Raw genomic sequence first — 15,565 nt, forward strand, 5'->3', positions numbered from 1 at the left:
AAGGAGGCTATTCACTAAGAGTGTGTAGCGGCTAAGTAGCTGCTTCATTAAACTTAAATAGCCACGGCAGGGCTATGCTTACAGACCCATGCTTCCAAATTATACATTTCTTTTCTGGATGCTTCACTGACCTCATTACATAGAGCTCAGAGTTTGTCATTCCAAATAAAGTGACTATCCAAGTCTTTACAAACATGTCCACCAGGCGCTCAATGAGTCTGTAAAGGGAGACACTGACTGGCCCAATGCATTTTTTAAAAGAATACATCTCTTTTTGTTGTCTCATTATTTTTTGCTATGTACACAGCACAGTAAATAGGTGAAATGCCTATTTCTGGGCATGAAGGAGGTTTAGATTCTGGGTTAACAGCATTTTCTTGACAAATGTGTAAATATCAGTGATGAGCCACAGGTCTGGAAAAATAAGACCAACATAAGGCAAGTTGGATATAGTGGGAATTATAATAACACACTCCCACTACACTATTTTAAAATTATATTCAGAGTTATTTATCATTTCCCATCCATGTAATTAATTCTGATTCTCAGCCTTGAGAAGAGAAAGCAGCTGACAAATCTTTTTTTCTTTTCCTCATTTAAAATTACTGTATTTTCTCTTCATCCAGGTAAAATCTTCTCATTCTGCTGAAGGCAAATCAAGCACCAATTATCATATTTATCATATTTATACATATTTTTTCCCCTGAAGAAATGCTCATGAAATTAATTCAGATTTTGGAGGCTATCCATTTTTTCCATTTAATTTTAATTAGATAGACGAAAATGGCAATTAAAAAATCCCACAACAACTCTGTGTGTTCAAAGACACAGCGGCGGTTGAATTACACTTGTAAATAACAACCAACTCCTGCACACAAGCCCTGCTGAGCTGAGAAGGGGGCTGGGTTTTAGAGACAAATCAAGAAGTTTAAACATCAAGTTAAATAATAATGAGGGGAGCAGGCAAAACTGAATGAGATATTCACAGGACATCCCCCAGAGAGGAAAAATAAAAGCATACTCTTTAAATGATATTCAGAGAACCCAGTGCTAATCAAACAGTTCCCTGTCCAGCTTGCTTAAGAAAGATAGGCAGGACACAGTACGCTAGCCAGGATTTGTGATCAAAAAGACAAACTATCCTAGCTATGATGAAAGTGATCACACTCAAGACTGGAAGTTCCTAATCTGTTGTTAGGCCCGTATGTGTGTTCTATTAGCATGCAAATGAATGCTTACCATTAAGGAAGCTGATTTGGGATTCCTCGCCAACTGGACCTCGCCTCCCCTTGCACAAGTAGCCCTGCCTTAGCAGTACAGATGTGCTACCTCTTTTTTTTTTCTTTTATTATTCATATGTGCATACAAGGCTTGGTTCATTTCTCCCCTCTGCCCCCACCCCCTCCCTTACCATCCACTCCGCCCCCTCCCTCTCCCCACCCCCTCAATACCCAGCAGAAACTATTTTGCCCTTATTTCTAATTTTGTTGTAGAGAGAGTATAAGCAATAATAGGAAGGAACAAGGGTTTTTGCTGGTTGAGATAAGGATAGCTATACAGGGCATTGACTCACATTGATTTCCTGTGATGTGCTACCTCTTAACAAGGTAGCACAGCCTCTTGTGCAGGCTTTTTAAGTCAGGGATCCTAGGGGCTTTCTTTCTCTCTGTTCCACTGTGGCAACTGGAGGTTGCAATCTTGCCCCTTTGCAGGGTCATGTCCAAGTTCTGCATTCCACTGTGGGTGGGTGTCTGGGGCCTCACTATGTGTTTGCTGAAATGCTTTCAGACCCACAAGGATCTGCGAGACATTTGGCTGCTTTGTGCTCCCTCCATCTACCCAGGAGGATAACCATGGTCACTCATGCTTGCCAAGGAGCATTAAGGCAAGTGCACAGTGAAGACCTCTTTGGATTTTGCCTCTGTAGTCCTGATCTTGGCATTATAGAGCTGAATTCCTTACTATAATGCTTTATGTTATCCAAAGTCCCCAAAGCACAGGGTTGTTCTTCTATATGTGGTGTAGAGACACAAACCTTTCTGAGTGTCTGGGTGCCCTGAATTGCATTTTACATGTCTGGCTTTTGAGTCAAGGGCTCTCTGGGAGTCTTTGAGGGGAGAGGAGACAGAGCCCTGGTTTTGGATCAGGGAATCCTGGCTTTGAACTGTCACCCAGCTGCTCAGGAGGGAGTTGTGTGATGCTGAGCCCATTTCCTCCCCGACGCTAGAACCTGAGTTAGGCATGTGCCTGGCACACACAGGGTCCTTGGCAATGGGAGGTACCCAAGGTTGTAGGGCAACAGGGTCATCTCACAACTGTGGGGGCCTGGGCAAGGAGATCTGCCAGATCCCACCTCTGAGCCCATGCTCAATTGGTCTGCCTGCCTCGGCAGTCTCCCTCACTACCTTTCTACCTTCCCTGGCAAACAACTAGTGTGTGTGTGTGTGTGTGTGTGTGTGTGTGTGTGTGTGTAGAACCACTGACATCTGCTTTGACAGTCTTATATAAACAGGTAAAAATCACAGCAGGGCTCCAGGGAATTGCTTTTGTTGGCCTCAGACTGCCCCCCGCCCTTTACACATAAAACACACAGATTGTTTTTCATTAGTTCCCTAAAATGGTTCCAGTCTTTTAAAATAAACAAGCACAAGAATAAATTAATACTGAGTCAAGGCCTCGGTTATCTAAGACCACTTTATCACTTAATCGCTTCAGTTTGTATCCTGGATTCTTGTGAACCATGAAATTGGCCAATAGGATCTCTTTCTTGATTATGATATTTATTTCCTACTTAGTTCAATGCAAAGCACCCTTCAGAGGAAGCTCTTGGGACATGATTTTTTCTAACTGGACCACACACCCCTCCTGTACTTGTTCCTTTGGCTGGGACTTGCCTGCCTCTACCTGCACACCACGTCTTGACCTTGGTGCTTGAATCAATCTCCTGCACCATGGCATGCAGTAGCCTCTTTTAGCACCGACTTGTGGAGCACTGACTTCACCTGGCCTTCTTCAGCGTGAGGATCAGCTTGTATGCTCCCCTTCCTAGAGCGAGTCAAGTACTAAAGCCTGTTAGAAATGTCCCAGCATGCCAGTTTACACAGATGGCTGTCCTCCCACTGAAAGGCTGAAAGGCCCTGGAAGCCCCTTAGCCTGGCACAAGAAAGGCCCAGAATCAAGTATCTGCTCTGTTCCTTTCTCTGTATTTTCAGCCTTGCTCAAAATAATGCATGAGGTTCTTTAATTCAGCCTGTTTCACAGAAACAATTTTATATGGACACTGGATTACACAATTATCCAAGCCAAACAACTAAATAATACAGACAACTATACTTTTAAATTTTTATCTGACTAGTTTTCTTCAGAATAGACACAAAATAACACTATTAATGGCAATAGTGTGAGTATATTTTTCTCTTTTCATAGCACTATTCATTTTCCATTTTCTACGTGCTTAATAAATACAGTAGGTCTTTATTGCCTTTTGGGTGAAAATAACAGCTATACCCCCACAGAGCTCATTCATTTGCTTTATGGGCTAAAAAATCTCTAGTGTGTCACAAATTAACACAATGTTCCCGAGCACTGTGTTTTATTCTTGAATCTCCAATTTCACTAATAAATGTGAAAAACACATGTAGCCAGATAAGTCCCTAGAGACAAGCTGCTGCAGATGCTGAAGAAAGTGTTATTCCAGCTAAGATCAGCACTAACTTTACCACTGGAGACTGTTTCTCCCATTCTCCAACTGCCTAATGCAAAGCAATAAATTGCTCTTTAGTGACTACCCCTCAAAGCCAACTAGTTTTTATTTGTTTTTTAAATAAAGAAGATCTTCAGAAAATTAAGAAAAAAAAACCCAGGCTCGCTGGGAATGGTGATACAATTTGTAATCCCAGCTTCTCAGGAGGTGGAGATTGGAAGGATCACTGTTTGAGACCAGCTTGGGCAAAAAGTTTGTGAGACTCTAATCCAACAAATAAGCTGAGAATGGTGATGCATGCTTGTAATTTCAGTTATATGGGAGGTGTAAGTAGGTAGACGGTGGTCCAGGCTGGCACCCTGGACAAAAACACAAAACCCTATTCAAAACAATAACAAACCAAAAAACCCCTAAAGCAAAAAGGGCTGGGGACATGACTCAAGTATAGAGTACCTGTCTAGCAAGCATGAGGCCCTGAGTTCAAATTCCAGTACCATATAAAAAAGAAAAAAAAAACCCAAATGATTTTTTTTGGTGGGACTGGTGTTTGAACTCAGGCCTTTACACTTGTAAAGCAGGAACTCTACTGCTTGAGCCACACCTCTAGCCCATTTTGCTCTGGTTATTTTGGAAATGGGAGTCTCTTGAACTATTTGTCTGGGTGGACCTCAAACTTTGATTCTCCAAATCTCAGCCTCCCAAGTAGCTAGGATTTCAGGTGTGGGCACTAGCACCCAGTAGATAGTGACTGTTTTTTGGTCATAGCTCCTATCTTGTCTATAAGCAATGAGACCCTGCTACTATCCCTAAGAAAGATTTGTTCTTCTTTCCCTTAATATTTGTATCATGAAAAATGTCAAACAGAATACCATAGAAAACTAACATATGCTACATCATCCCAAGTAAAAATTAATCAAGATTTTGTAACTCTTGTTTTACCTTTACTCTCTCCCTCTTTCTCCTTCCCTTTCTTCTTCCTCTTTCCCTCCTTCTTTCCTATTAAAAACTTAAGCCAATCCCAGAAATCACATCACTTCACTTCTACAAGCTTCATATAAATCTAAAAAATATGGACATTTCTTATGTCATCACAAAGCCATTATTGTACCTAACCAATTTAATAATACCTTGCTGCTATCTAACACCCAGACCATATTCAATTTTCCCCTACTGTCTTGAAAGTCTTTTATGATTGGTTTTTTTTAATGACTCAAATGAGTTGTACATGTCACGTTTGGATTTCTATATTCTAAGTCTGTTTTACTCCCATGCAGTCCCTTCCTTTTCTTCCCACGCTTTCTTCCTGTGTCTTATTGAAGAAGTTTATACAGGGTTCCTCTAGAGCCCTGTTCCAATATCCACTTTCTTAATTTGTCCCTTTCTTGTGGTGCCATTTACTTGTTCTTCTATGCCCTACATTTTCTGTATCCAGGTGGGTCAACTTGATTAATTTCAGGTTCAACTCTCAGTCAATGTAGCTCCTTGGTGGTGCTGTGTACATTTTGGAGCAACACATCAGAAGGCACGTAATGTATGGCCATCCCACTTTTAGTGGGATAAGGGAAGTTCCCCATTAGATTTTTCTAATGTTCTAATAATTGTACCTATTGATGATGACTGCCTGAGTCAATTATTTTATTTGCAGCTATACAAATACGCTTTTCTGGTTATTGCTTCCTTTCACCATTTAGTGGCTGGAACTCTTTTGCAAATAACTTTCCTTTATCAACTGTGCAAACTGGCTATCCTAAATTGTAATCTACATGCAAAAGGCATGGTCACGGCTTAATTCTTTCCCATGAGTTCCCATTTCAGAGTAAGGAATTGGTGCTTTAGTTACATCCTACAGTAACTGAGTTATTTTTGTTTTCTTTATATTCTTCTGAAAAGTTCACCTGTCTTCATTGAAATAAAATGAAAATCAAACCCCTATTGCATAACAGACCTTTCTTCTTGAGTACAGATAACTAGATTCATGATTTCAGGGATGCAAAGTAAGCCGAGGGCACAGTTCCTTCCTCTCTTTTTTGTGGGTCTGGGATTTGGACTCAGGACTTTACACTTGGCTAGCAGGTGCTCTATAGTCTCTGCCATCTTGCAGCACTCTAGTTTGGAAGACCAGGTGCTGTATCCCTTACTTGTTTTGGTATCTAAGACTCTTGTCCCCATGGTTGATACAGTCTTCCTTTAGGGCCCATGTTCCTTGTACAGAGGTTTTCTACATTACTGATTCCTTAGGAATAAATGAGAATAATTCTAAAACATCCTTTCTTTTGCTTATTGCTGTACAGATCAGTGGTGTCTCTTGCCCCCCTGTAGGCCTCTATTCTCATATTATTTACTGGAAGGTGCCCCAAGCCTGTCATTGAAAGGGCTGGGGCAGATCTAAGGCCTATGCAGACTGACAAGTTGAGGACATTACGCCTACATTTCTTAGACTTTGTCTCTGATCCATCAGGAAGCCACTCTTGCCCAATGAAGCCTGCAAGTGCCATATGGCAGGGCCACACCCTGCACCAGTATCACGATGGTGACACATTAACACGATGGGCAAGCTTCTGCCAGGGGAGGAATCTGCATGCATATGAGAAACGTCTCCTTTTTCGTCTTCTCACTAACACAGGTGAAAACATTTAGGCTGTTCATAGGTACTCTCCACAGAGGCTTTTATAAGCCTTCTTACCAATAGCTGACAAGCATTTCCAAGACTGACAGAATCCAGGGTCTTTCTTTTCTGTTCTCAGAACAGGGACATTTTCTGCCCATTATCTCCTTGTTTTACTGACAGGCATCTGTTGAAGAGACATTAAAACAGAGTGATAATGGGAAGATAATATGCCAGCTCTGTCCACACAATTCTAGCGGGAAGCACTCATGAAAAACGTGTATTTTGGAAACCTAGCCACTCATGTGCTCCATCTACACATCTATCTAGTTTGAAATTGAATGCAGAATAACAAAGGAGTGAAATGAGAATAACAGAGGGATGGAATAGGAGGAGGTTCCTTAATGGCCCTACAGACACTAGTATGGGCATCACTGGTCTAGGAGGGGAAGGGGTTAGGAAATACATGCAAGGAAGCTGGGCAGGAGGGAAGAGCTTTTCCTGGCTTCACTGGACCTTGTTGAGAGGTGCTGAGCCAAAAGCTGCAGGAAACATCTTCCATGACTCTAAGAACATACTCTGAAAAAGCACAAATATTTTCGTTTGAAACAGAGGCAAAAGAGAAGTGCAAACTTTAAATAAACTAACAAAAACAATTCATTTCCTGCTGAGAATCTTTCTAGTGAATGGTTCTATGCGACAAAATAAGATGGTATTGAGGTATTTGGCTCTCCAGTCATATTTTCAGGTCCTGACTTCTTAGGGGCTGGCAGAGTGCCTCAAGTGGTAGAATACCTGCTAGCAAGTGTGAGGCTCTGAACTCAAACCCCAGTACCACCAAAAAAGAAAATGTCTCGATATCCTCCAACACACGTGTGTATGCACAGGTCCTAAGCCAAGCCATCTTTATGCAAACAATTCACCATATACTCTTACCATCCTAGAAGTAACCACAGAGCCCAGAGACTAGCTGAAGTATAATTCTTACTGAAAAATTCCAATATAAATACAATGGGAGGAAAGAAGATGCCATTGTTTCAGGTGGGAACAGTCAACTTGATAGAGTAGAAGCCAGAAGCACCAACCTCACCAGCAAGAACAGTCACATTTTTCCCTTTTTATTATGGTGATATTGGGATTTGAATTCAGGGTCTCACACTTGCTAGGCAGATGCTGTACCAGTTAAGTCACACCTGTGACCCCACACTTTTCTTTTTTTTTTGTGGTACTGGGGCTTGAAGTCAGGGCCTACACCTTGAGCCTTTTCACTAACCCTTTTTTGTGATGTGTTTTTTTGAGATAGGGTCTTTCAAACTATTTGCCAGGGCTGGCCTTGAACCACGATCCTCCTGATCTCTGCCTTCTGGGTAGCTAGGATTATAGGCATGAGCCACTGGCACTTAGCTACACTTTTCTTTTTAAAAAAAACAAAACAAAATAAGGCTATTTGGTGCAATGATTGGGCATGTGAGTCTTGGAGTTTTAATCCTGCTGACTTTCATCTATTAGTTATAACTCCTCAAGCTGGGAATAAAATGATGTCCATCTCACAATATCTGAGGATTAAGTGAAATGATGTATTTGAAGTGCCTAGCGAAGAGATTGGCACACAGGAAAACTGTTGCTGTGACTACTGTGCTAGCAACTTCAAATGTCTACTGGGTACCCTCTTGCTTTCTGTATTTCTGTTTAAGCCAACAAATATTTATCACAGTACTGCCACAAATATGACAGGTAGCACAGTACTTTGAGAGGCAGAGGAGAGGAGCAGAAAAAACCATGCTTGGGAATTGATACATGAGGAATTTGCCACCAGTTCCTAGGGTTCAGTCTTGGAAAAGTTACTTAACTTCTCTGCATGTCAAACTGTCTATTTGTGAAAAAGGAGAAAGTGACTTCCTTTCTTGTGCAGTTATCTCACAGGGGATTTAAAGTGCCTCATCCAGTGGGTGCAAGCCAGGTGGTATCACTCATTATTAGAATATTACATATGGCTTAGGAGAGGGACAGAGTGGGCCTAATAAATCCTGCCAAAGATGATGTGCTCCTGGGCTGGGGAAAGTGGACCAGAACGTGCCAGGGGAACACCGGAGTAAGACAGTACACACACCCAGGCCCATGGGGAACCTAAAGTAATTAGGTGTTTGTTACACGAAGGTGAAGTGTGCAGAGAACATCACCATAAAACAGCACCACTACATCACAGAAGAGAAAACTGTCCCTCCTCATTTTTTCCTTTGAGGGTAAAGATGAGGCTCTGGGGAGAGCCCAATGGGCCACTGTAGTGTTTGGAGCTTTCCCTTATCCTCCTGAAGAGCCAGGTACCATTTTGGCCTTAGAGTGAGGCAGCTACTCTGAAGCATTTGTTGCAGATACAGAACAATGAATGGTTTTGTTATGGTTTGAATATGAAATGTCCCCCACAGGCTTATGTACTGGGACTTGGTTGCCAGCTGAGGGCTCTGATCTAATCAGTGGGTTGATCCACTGATGGATTCATAGCATGATAGCGTCAATGGGAAGGGGTGAAAAGTAAGAAGTGGGGCCTAGTGGAGGAAATAGGTTATGAGGATGAGTCCTTGGGGGTCTCTGGTCCTTGGCCCCTTCCTGTCTCCCTCTCTTTGCTTCCTATCTGCCATGAGATGAAGAAGTCCCTTTGTCATATGCTCCTGCTGCCTCCATAATGTTCTGCCTAAGTACACAGACGAACCTCTCTGAAATCATGAACCAAGTAAGGAATTCTTGGCTTCTATTTATTCTCTCAGGCATTCTGGCCACGGTGACTATTACAGATTCTACTCTGTTCTTTTCAGGGCAGGGTACATCTCTGCACTTTCTTAACAACAGGGGGCAAATCAAAGAGAGCTTAAACTTGCACTTTCATGTGTAGTAGAGCTCAGCATTTCTAGAAACCAGGCACTCCCTTCATCTTGTTTACACAGGGTGCAGCACAGGGCCCACTTCCATGTTTACTAGGTACATCAGGGAGGAATGTATGACTTTAAGAAACAAAACTGAGATATGCTGATGAGAAATTTATAACCGTTGCCTATTCGTGTCAGAAGGGCCTAGATGCTGCATGAAAGAGGCCAGAAGACTACTGCATCATGATTTTTATTAAGTTCTATACTTTCGAGGTGATATAAAGTAATTGTCCTGTCTGCTAGGTGAAGAAGGTAGCCAAAGCTAATCCGTGATGACAGTGCAGATGCAAACAAGGCTTGCTGATATCTCCAGCTTGGTGTGTTCATAAACTGAACTCATTTGTTAGATTTACAAATGAAGATTACTATGATAAATTCAATAACAGAATATTCTGCTGTAAACATGGAATTCTCTTCAGTATCTTTTTAGAGCCCTTAAGTGGTTTTGATTCACATGAAACTAAAAGCTGAGAGAATTAAAAATTACACAAATAATGAAGATGAGTTCCTGGGTGAATTACCCATTATTGTGGAGGCTTTTTTGGATATTTTCATTAAAAAGAGTAAAAAGGCCATCTAAAGAGACTTGTGTATCTACAAATGATTGTAAAGTCATTCTCTTTATTTCTTTCTAACTCCCACAAGCCTCTTTTATTAGTTTCAAGGAATAAAGCTCCAATCTGCTTCAGAAAACGACATTTTTTTTTCTAAACTATAGAAACATACGTGGTTTCTTTACATGAGCAATCTTCTTTAATGACAACACAGTCATTAGGAAGAATGCATAAAAGGCATATTTCTTAGACCTTCCTTCACCTGATGCCCCCCTCTACCTTCTTTTCTTACACTATTAGGACCCGGTGATTTTTCATAAGTTCCTGGCATATAATGGGCACTTAAAATATTTTTGGATTTATTGAATGAATAAATGAATTCACTATCTTTTTTTTTTTTGAGACAGGGTCTTACTATACAGAGGTGGCCTTGAATTCATAATCTTCTTACCTCTGCCTTAGCCTCCTGATATCTGGGATTACATGAATGCACCATTTTGCCCAGCTTTGAATTCATTATCTTGATAGCAAGTTTTATATCTAGATTTAAATAATGCAGTCATAGGGCTGACAAAGACTTCCTTTCATCTGACTTAACTTTTTTCTTTTTCTTTATTAAAAAAACTTTAAATTTTAGAATTTTTAATATATATGAATTACACAAAATGCTGGTTTCATTGACATATTCATACATACATAGAAGATACTTTGTTTACACTTATCTTCCCTGTTATGCACACTTATCCCCCTTCCTCCACCAGCTGGTCTGCTTCCTAATAGTGCTCCTTCTATTTTCATGCCTTTTTAAGATTCCACATATGAAATAAAATATGCAATATGTGTTTCTGAGTCTGGCTTGTTTCGCTTAATGTGATGACTTCCAGTCCCATCCATTTTCCTGCAAATGACATGATTTCATTCTTCTGTATGGCTGAATAATACTCTATTTTCTGTATATACTACCTTTTCTTTATCATTCACCTGCTGATGCACCTAAGCTGTTCCCATAGCTTTACTATTGTGAATAGTGCCATGATAATTATAGATGTGCAAGTAACTCTATTGTATTCTGACTCTGATTCCTTCAGATATATGCCCAGGAGTAAACCATGTAAGACTTTTTTTTAGTTTTATGAGGAACCTCATATCAATTTCCATAATGGTCACACTAATTTACATTTCCACCAACAGTTAAAAGGGTTCCTCCACTCCCCAATCTTCACCAACATTTTCTTCCTTCCTTCCTTCTTTCCTCCCTCCCTCCCTTCTTTTCCTTCTTTCTTGGCAGTACTGGGGCTTGAAATCAGTGCCTTATACTTGCTAGGCGGGTGGTCTACCACTTGAGCCACTCCACCTGCCCAGATTTTCTTGATGATCACCATTCTGACTGGGGTGAGATGGAATCTCAGTGTAGTCATGATTTGCATTTTCCTGATCTGACTTAACTCTTAAGCAGTCCAGTATCCCCTTTGCTGTTTGAAAGTTGTCTTTTTTTCTAATTTTCATGTTCAATTTCCAAACTTGAAATCAGGTACTCCTATTTAGAGGTCATTTAGGAAAATTAATAGGCAGGCCATGAATTTGAACTCCTGGCTCACAGATGCTTGCAAGCATCTCTAAAATAAAGCACTTTAAATTCTGTTCCCGCTTGCAATGTGCACATAGTCTCCTTAAGTTGGTATGGAGAGTACTATTGAAAAAAATGAAAGAACAAGTAACAGAACATACAGCTCGAGAGCCAGAATACTTCAGAGGCAAAGTGATTTCCATATTCCCACCAATTCAGAACCCTTCTAAAGTACAGAAGAGGGAGATGTCAGGCTCTAAGTAAAACCTTCTTATCTGTCTACCAGGCCAAGGTCCCTGGTTTGCTGTGTGAAATGGAGTGTAAGCATGAGGGAGCTGCGGTTCTGATGCCCTGATTTAACCCATGGATGTGTTTTCCCACTGGGGACAGAATGGCTGGTGAGAATTAGAGTGGTATCATTACGTCCATATTCAGAAATACTATTAGTGATTGGGCTTTTGTGGGCTGGTTTTAGGATCTACCACGTAACCCAGTTCCTATTTGTTGTAACATAGCATGTTACAGATCGAGAAAGGCTTATGTTCTGTTTCTGAATGATGTATGGAAGTGGTAAACCCACCAGAAACAGCTATCGTAAAAGAAAACAATTTCTCTTATTTTAAATAATCACTTATACCTGCTGGTTGGAATAGGCAGGCGGACAGGCAGGTGTGATGGGTAATCTTACTTGTCATCTTGACGAGGCCACACGATGCCCAGATACTTGATCAATATCTGGGTGCTTCTGTGAGGGTGTTTTTGTATGAGTTCAATGTTCATTTGCCAGACTGAGTAAAGCAGATTACCATCCCTATTGTGGGGATGCCTCATTAATCAGCTGAAAGCCTAAACAGAACAAAAAGGCTGAGCTTCCCTTTAGGAGAGGAAGCTCTTCCTGCCTCCTTGTCTGCCTTCAAGCTGGACATCAGCTGTTACCAGCTTTGAGATGGAACTAGAATACTGGTTCTTCTTGTGTCTTCAGACTGGCAGCCTTCCTATAAGTGCCACATGCTAACCAATTGTGATGACACTGGAGCTCCTATACTGCAAGCCTTCAGACTAGAATGACACCATTGGTTTCTTGGGACTCTTAGCTCACCAACTGCAAGTCTTGGGATTTGCCAGTATCCTTAATTGTGTGAGCCAATTCCTTATTATATTTATATATATGTATGTGTCTATGTATTTATGTGTATGAAATAAAAAATTCCTATTGGTTGTTTTTCTGGGGTCATACTAAAGAGCTAACAATTTAAAAAGTATATATGTATAAAAGTACATGGCCTACATGTGTGTGCACAAATATATAAGCACACACATAGAGTCATGTGTCACTTAATGATGGAGACACATTCTGATAAATGTGTTGTTAGGCAATTTCATCATTGTGTGAACATCAGAATACACTTACACAAACTAAAATAACTACCGTTTCATTTGGGGATATAATCTTAGGGGACCAAGGTTGTAGATATGGTTCACTGTTGGCTAAAATTACCTTATACTGTGCATGACTACACATGTATATATAGATTTCACAGATCAATCAGACTCTCAATTACCTTCTTGGTGGTACTAGGCTATGTAAAGTATGCTCTACAATCCCTGAGTACATACTAAGAGAGTGGGTGACTGGAGTGCACTGGGCAAAAGTGCCACTGGCTCTGCTGAACATGGGAGACGAGCCCTCACATGCTCAGAGAAATAGTTCAGTGGTTCATATCAATAGCCTCAAAATGGTCCTGCCTTTCCTTTTAGGAATCTGTTTTTTAGGACATAGTGTTCCAATCCTTTCTTTAAGGAACCTGTTTTAGGGACATGATCAGAAATGCAAACAAGGACTTGTACATAATTGACAGTGCTGTTTTATATTCTGCAGTGTTCCTTTCTAGCAGCAAAACACAACACAACTGCCTAACAGTTGGGGGAAATGCTAAATAAATTGAGTATGTCCAGATTATGGATTATTAGTTGGAGCCATTAATGCTACTTTTAAAATAAATGCTCAATGGCACTGGAAAATACAACATGAGGCTATGGGAATAAAAAGTAGGATATACAAGCATTTATACTTAAAATTTCAACTATAAATTTATCAAAGAAAGATGTTATATCAATATATGGACTGTGGTTCACATATTTCATTTTTATTGCTTATGCTTTTTGCATTTTCTAAATTTTCTAAAATAAAATATGTTTTTATTATTATGGAGGAAAAATGTTGAGCAGATAGTATTTTATAACCCTCAAGAGGGGAAGCACATCAAACCACCTCCTGAGAAAACAAACAATAAATATAGAAATTAAATCAGAGCAGCCCAACCCAAACTCAAAAAGCACACGCCCTCATCATAAATAACCCAAAAAGCAACGAAGGGATTTCCTTCATTCCAGAGGTGCAGAAAGAACATTACAGATCTCTAGGGAAGGAAAGTCAACAACCCTTCTCCACCATAGCTTACACCAGGAAACAGCTGGGTTAGTGGGGAAACCCTGGGTCAGGCCCCAGAGACCCTTGGGCTCTTTGCCACTGACTGGCCTTGGGACCAACCAGCATGTCATTTACTCTCCCTTGGCTTCTGGTCTTTCATCACCCATACATGTAAACTAATCCAGCCTCTGAGCTATAGCAGGTGTTGCCAGAACAAAATGAAGTGGTGAATTCACAAACTCCCCCAAGTACAGCACTGTGACAGTGTAGCAAACAGTCATTAGTGGTCACCACCAGATTCCACAGAATCCTCTGGTGGCACCTCCTCCTCCCTTGGTGGCAGTCACAGATGTCAACAATGGAGGGACAAAATGCCCAGATAGGATTCGTGATTTTTCACCCTGTACAAATACAAATGTGTCTAAATGAATATTTAGTTGGCTTTTTTTTCTCAACCAGAAATATGCCAATTTAAATTAAAAAACCAAAACATAACAGGAGTCATACTCTTGCTAGGAAAGATAAATCTATAAACAGAAGCTAGCTGCAATAATCTGTCAAACTTTTATAAAGCACCACTTATCATTCCTGTGTGGAATTTATATATCCAAATTGCCTGGCCAGCAATTATATATTTAAACACTTGGCCTTATGAGAATTGGTGGGTATGGTCATCTCTCTTTCATAAAGAGGAAACTAAAGCAAAATGATTTTATGATTTTTCTCAGCACTCTAAGTTAGTGGAAGAATCAGATGAATTCCATTTCTAAGCTCAATTTCTGTGACTAGTTACCATTATTACTCCTTAATACTGATTGAATATGAGGGGCTCTGAGTCGTTCTTTTGGGGTGATGGTAGTGAGAGAAGGAAGAGTAGACAAGAGGGATAAAAGATTTCCCCAAGTTAGAGTTAACAAACAAGGTGATTTCTCCTATAATGACCAAGTATTCTCCCAAAAACCTTCCAGGTTTCCTAATCTCACTAAACAGGATTACAGGCTGAAGGGAAAGTACATAGTCTTTTGATCATTCAAATTTCAAAACAGGAAGAATCTTGGTATTTAACACTTGGGCAAGACAGTGTGTAAAAGTTGTGGGATTTCTTGATTAAGTTTTATATCATTGCGGTAGCTGTCATTGACATTGTTGAGCAGCTATGATTTTTTTTTCAATTCACATTTTACTAATTTAGAGGAGACTATACACTAGATAACAAGTAGAGCAAAAAAGTAGAAAATAAATACCGCCCCCCCCCCAAGAGCTGACTCACTTGGCTCAGTAGTCCCAAAGTCCCACACTGTGGGTGCAATTCTCCTATCTGTGAATCATCACACATTTTTCTAGGCATTCAATTCATTCACTTCCCATCTTTCACAACAGTTTAATTTTCATCCCACTGCACTTTAGAACTGTAGGCAAGAATGTTTTGGACGGTGTCCCACTGAATTACAGGAAATTAGAACCCGATTTGAGGTAAATAACTTCATATGTGCATTACAATAAAGAAAATGTTATGTTTACTCAGTATTATAGAGGCCAAAATAAATAATTTTCCTTACTTCTTATACATAGCAAGAAGAAGCATATGGTGATCTCTTTTGGCTATTAAAGACAGGTATTTTGGGAGTGGAGGAGGACGTCTAAGGTTGTCCCCTCACTGAATAAAAGTGAATGCTGTAGATATATTAGCTACTGAAGTTGCAAGTAGCTATTTTCTTAGAAAACCTTATAAAGATTGCCAGAGGTTTCTCCTTTCTTAGATAATAGCACATGCACAAATT

At 40.3% G+C, this 15,565-nt stretch overlaps 1 protein-coding gene across 5 annotated transcripts in view; it reads right to left on the reverse strand.

Annotated features, from left to right (window-relative positions):
- The window catches only part of Marchf3 (membrane associated ring-CH-type finger 3), a 136,258-nt gene that overhangs the window by 41,727 nt on the left and 78,966 nt on the right, over positions 1–15,565 (reverse strand). For 2 of the 5 annotated variants that reach the window (XM_074076604.1, XM_074076605.1), the window contains one exon: positions 6,387–6,495. The exons of the other annotated variants lie outside the window; for them this stretch is intronic. The gene's annotated coding sequence lies outside the window, so the exon portion shown is untranslated. The remainder of the gene's footprint in view (positions 1–6,386; positions 6,496–15,565) is intronic. 5 annotated transcript variants of the gene reach the window in all.

The sequence above is a fragment of the Castor canadensis genome, chromosome 6, assembly GCF_047511655.1.
Source record: "Castor canadensis chromosome 6, mCasCan1.hap1v2, whole genome shotgun sequence".
Taxonomy (NCBI): Eukaryota; Metazoa; Chordata; class Mammalia; order Rodentia; family Castoridae; genus Castor; species Castor canadensis.